Below are 5,238 nucleotides of genomic sequence, written 5' to 3'. Positions count from 1 at the left end.
TGGCGTGAACCCGGGAGGCGGAGCTTGCAGTGAGCCGAGATTGGGCCACTGCACTCCAGCCCGGGTGACAGAGCAAGACTCCGTCTCAAAAAAAAAACAAATGACTGATCTCATCTATTATACTTTGACTTTTCCTTTCTTTTTTTTTTTTTTTGTTTTTTTGAGACAGGGCCTCATTCTCTTGCCCAGGCTGTAGTGCATTGTCGTTATCGTGGCTCACTGAAGCCTGTAACTCCTGGGCTCAAGTGATCCTCCTGCTTCAGCCTCCCAAGAAGCTGGGACTGCAGGCACATACCACCATGCTCAGCTGACTTTTCCTAATTTCACTTGTGGTGCACAATCGTTTGGGGGACATTTTCTTACTGTTACTGTTTTGTGTCCATTGTAACCTGAAGAACTGCAATGAATTCCTAGTTGGTCTTTCTGCTTTCTGTCTCTTGAAATCCTTTATGCACACACAACTGTCAAATTAATCATTTAAAAATTGCTTCCATAAACCTACAGAATAGAAGAAAATAATTGCAATTTTTGTACCTGATAAGGACCCAGTATCTAGAATATATAAAGAACTTTTACAACTACTACAACAACAAAAAACAATAATCCAACTCAAAAATGAATAAAGGACTTGAATAGACATTTCTCAAATAAAGATATACAAGGCCGGGTGTGGTGGCTCACGCCTGTAATCCCAGCACTTTGGGAGGCCAAGGCGGGCGGATCATGAGGTCAGGAGATCGAGACCATACTGGCCAACAAGGTGAAACCTTGTCTCTACTAAAATACAAAAATTACCTGGGCGTGGTGGCACGTGCCTGTAATCCCAGCTACAGGAGAGGCTGAGGCAGGAGAACTGCTTGAACCAGGGAGTCGGAGGTTGCAGTGAGCTGAGATCGTGCCACTACACTCCAGCCTGGTGACAGGGCGAGACTGTGTCTCAAAAAAAAAAAAAAAAAAAAATCCAGGCACAGTGGCTCATGCCTATAATCCCAGCACTTTGGGAGACCGAGGCGGATGGATCACCTGAGGTCGGGAGTTCGAGACCAGCCTGACCAATATGGTGAAACCCCACCTCTACTAAAAATACAAAATTAGCCAGGCATGGTGGTACATGCCTATAATCCTAGCTACTCTGGAGGCTGAGGCAGGAGAATTGCTTGAACCTGGGAGGCAGAGGTTGCTGTGAGCCGAGATTGCACCACTGCACTCCAGCCTGGGCAACAAGAGCAAAAGTTGGTCTCAAAAAAAAAGATATGCAAATAGACAAACATATGAAAAGATGCGCAAATCATTAGTCATTAAGGGGCCGGGCATGGTGGCTCACACCTGTAATCCCAGCACTTTGGGAGGCTGAGGAGGGCAGATCACAAGGTCAGGAGTTTGAGACCAGCCTGACCAACATGGTGAAACCCCGTCTCTACTAAATACAAAAATTAGCCAGGCGTGGTGGTGCACACCTGTAATCCCAGCTACTCAGGAGGCTGAGGCAGGAGAATTGCTTGAACCTGGGAGGCAGAGGTTGCAGTGAGCCAAGATTGTGCCATTGCACTCCAGCCTGGGCGACAAAGTGAGACTCCATCTCAAAAAAAAAAAAAAAAAAAAATTAGCCAAGTGTGCTAGTGCACGCCTGTGGCTAACACAGTGAAACCCCGTCTCTACTAAAAATACAAAAAAGTTAGCTCGGCGTGGTGGCGGGCTCCTGTAGTCCCAGCTACTTGGGAGGCTGAGGCAGGAGAATGACGTGAACCCAGGAGGCGGAGCCTGCAGTGGGCCAAGATCACTCCACTGCACTCCAGCCTGGGGGACAAAGCGAGACTCTGTCTCAAAAAAAAAAAAAAAATCACTAGTCATTAGGGAAATGCAAATCAAAACCATGATACACCATGGTTTATAACCACCACTAGGATGGTTGTAAAGAAAATACAAAACCAAAAAACTCCGAAAATACCATGTGTTGGTGAGGATGTGGAGGGGAGAAATCAGAACCCTCAAACATTGTTGTTGGGAGTGTAAAATGGTGCAGCCACTGCGGAAAATAATTTGGTAGTTCCTCAAGAAGTTAAACACAGGGCCTGGTGCAGTGGCTCATGCCTGTGATCCCAGTGCTTAGAAGCCCAAGGCAGGAGGATTGCCTGAGACCAGGATTTCAAGGTCATCCTGGGCAACAAAGCAAGAGTCCATCTCTACAAATAAATTTTTTTTTTTTTTTTTTTGAGACAGAGTCTCACTCTGTTGCCCAGGCTAGAGTGCAATGGCGTGATCTTGGCTCACTGCAATCTCTGCCTCCCAGGTTCAAGTGATTCTCCTACCTCAGCCTCCCAAGTAGCTGGGATTACAGGCACCCGCCATCGTGACCCGCTAATTTTTGTATTTTTGTAGATACGGAGCTTCTCCATGTTGGCCACGCTGATCTTGAACCTCAGGTGGTCCGCCTGCCTTGGCCTCCCAAAAGTGCTGGGATTACAGGTGTGAGCCACTTTGCTGGCCTACAAAAAGTAAATTTTTAAAAAATTAGCCAAGTGTGGGCTGGGCACGGTGGCTCACACCTGTAATCCCAGCACTTTGGGAGGCTAAGGCAGGCAGATCACGAGGTCAGGAGTTCGAGACCAGCCTGACCAACATGGTGAAACCCCGCCTCTACTAAATACAAAAATTAGCCTGGCGTGGTGGCGCACACCTGTAATCCCAGCTACTCAGGAGGCTGAGGCAGGAGAATTGCTTGAACCTGGGAGGCAGAGGTTGCAGTGAGCCAATATCGTGCCATTGCACTCCAGCCTGGGCGAAGAGCAAGACTCCATCTCAAAAAAAAAAAAAAAGAAAATTAGCCAAGTGTGCTAGTGCACGCCTGTGGTCCCAGGTACATGGGAGGCTGAGGCTGAAGGATTACTTGAGACCAGGAGGTTGAGGCTGCAGTAAGCCGTCTCCTCGCCATTGCACTCCAGCCTGGAAAACAAAAACAAAAAAGCAAAAAAACAAAACAAAGCAAAAACAAAAAACAAAGTCCCAAAAAGAAGTAAAACAGGCCAGGAGTGGTGGTTTACACCTGTAATCCCAGAACTTTGGGAGGCCCAGGTGGGCGGATCACCTGAGGTCAGGAGTTCCAGACCAGCCTGGCCAACATGGTGAAACCCTGTCTCTATTAAAAATACAAAAATCAGCCGAGCATGGTGGTGCGTGCATGTAGTCCCAGCTATTCAGGAGGCTGAGGCAGGAGAATCACTTGAACCCTGGAGAAAGAGGTTGCAAAGAGCCAAGATCCCACCACTGGACTCCAACCTGGGCGACAGAGTGAGACTCCATCTCAAAAAACAAAAAGTAAAATATAGTTACCATATGACCCAGCAATTCCACTCCTAGATACATACCCATAATAATTGAAAATACTTGTGGCTGGGAGGAGTGGCTCATGCCTGTAATCCCAGAATTTTGGGAGGTTGAGGTGGGTGGATCACTTGAGGTCAGGAGTTCCAGACCAGCCTGACCAACATGGTGAAAACCTGTCTCTACTAAAAATTAAAAAAATTAAAAAAAAAAAAAAGCCTGGTGTGGTGCCACACACCTGTAATCCCAGCTACTGCAGAGGCTGAGGCAGGAGAATCACTTGAACCCAGGAGGCAGAGGTTGCAGTGAGCTGAGATCTCACTATTGCACTCCAGCCTGGGTGATAGAGCGAGACTCTATCTCAAAAAAAAAAAAAAAAAAAAAGGAAGGATTTGTGAATTTGCATGTCATCCTTGCGCAGGGACTATGCTAATCTTCTCTGCATCTTTCCAATTTTAGTGTATGTGCTGCTGAAGCCAGCACTATATATATATATATTTTGAGGCATAGTCTTGCTCTGTCACCCAGGCTGGAGTGCAGTGGCATGATCTCAGCTCACTGCAACTTCTGCCTCCTGGGTTCAAGCCATTCTCCTGCCTCAACCTCCTTACAGGCACGCACCACCACGCCCAGCTAATTTTTGTATTTTTAGTAGAGACGGGGTTTCACCATGTTGGCCAGGCTGATCTCGAACTCCTGACCTTGTGATCTGCTCATCTTGGCCTCCCAAAGTGTTGGGATTACAGGCATGAGCCATCGCGCCTGGCCTCTTTCTGTGACTTCTTTGGGGTCTCTTAATGAAATGTCCCCTTCTGAATAAGGTCTTCCATGACCACCCTATTTAACTCTTCTTCCTTGTGCCTCGCTTCTCCCTAACATAAATGTACCATTTCAAATTGTGCAACATATAGCCCAGCACCCATGGCATGAGCCTGTAGTCCCAACAACTCAGGAGGCTGAGGTGGGAGGTTCCCTTGAACCCAGTAGTTGAAGTCCAGCCTAGACAACAGAGTGAAACCTCATCTCTAAAAGAGAATATATATATATAAAATATATTGTTCAACAAAGTGGAATTGTCCACTACCCTCTTTTTCCATTTTGTTGTTCTCCATAACACTTATCACCTAACCTACTATATAGTTTACTTTTTTTTTTTTTTTTGAAATGGGGTCTCACTCTGTCACCCAGGCTGGAGTGCAGTGGCAAGATCACGCAGCTCACTGCAGCCTTGATCTCCTGGGCTCAATCGATCCTTCAGCCTCAGCCCCTGGAGTAGCTGGGAATACAGGCGCATGCCACCACGCTCAGCTAATTTTTTAATCTTTTTTAGAGATGAAGTCTTGCTCTGTTGCCCAGGCTGGTCTCGAACTCCTGGCTTCAAGCAATCCTCCTGCCTCTGCCTTCCAAAATGTTGGGATTACTGGTGTAAGCCACCCCCCACTGGCCCTAGCTTACTTATTTTTTTGGTTTATTGTCTGCTCCTACACATTACCCCACCAGCTAGAATGCAAGTTACATGAGGGTAAACATACTTGTCTGTTCTGTTCACTGCTTTACCCCAGTGCCTGGCCCACAGTTGGCATTCAATAAATAGTAATAGAATAGAATATAAACATTTACAAACATAGTTATTCATAATTATAGTCTTTTTTGTTTGTTTTTGAGACGGAGTTTTTGTTCTTGTCGCCCAGGCTGGAGTGCAATGGCTCAATCTGGGCTCATTGCAACCTCCTTCTCCCAGGTTCAAGTGATTCTCCTGCCTCAGCCTCCCGAGTAGCCATGATTACAGGCGTGCACCACCACGCCTGGCTAATTTTTGTATTTTTAGTAAAGATGGGATTTCACCATGTTGACCAGGCTAGTCTGGAACTCCTCACCTCAGGTGATCCACCTGCCTCAGCCTCCCAAAGTGCTGGA

The 5,238-nt window shown here is 46.7% G+C and overlaps 1 non-coding gene across 1 annotated transcript; it reads right to left on the bottom strand.

Moving 5' to 3' along the window:
- Nucleotides 1–3,697: 3,697 nt before the first annotated feature.
- LOC129467199 (U6 spliceosomal RNA) lies at nt 3,698–3,804 on the bottom strand. Its single transcript, XR_008652324.1, has one exon. It is a non-coding gene; the product is annotated as a U6 spliceosomal RNA (small nuclear RNA).
- Between the last annotated feature and the right edge of the window lie 1,434 nt (nt 3,805–5,238).

This window comes from Symphalangus syndactylus, chromosome 17 (assembly GCF_028878055.3).
Source record: "Symphalangus syndactylus isolate Jambi chromosome 17, NHGRI_mSymSyn1-v2.1_pri, whole genome shotgun sequence".
NCBI lineage: Eukaryota > Metazoa > Chordata > Mammalia > Primates > Hylobatidae > Symphalangus > Symphalangus syndactylus.
The sequence above is the reverse complement of the archived record's forward strand: the minus strand, read 5'-3'. Positions and strand labels throughout refer to the sequence as shown.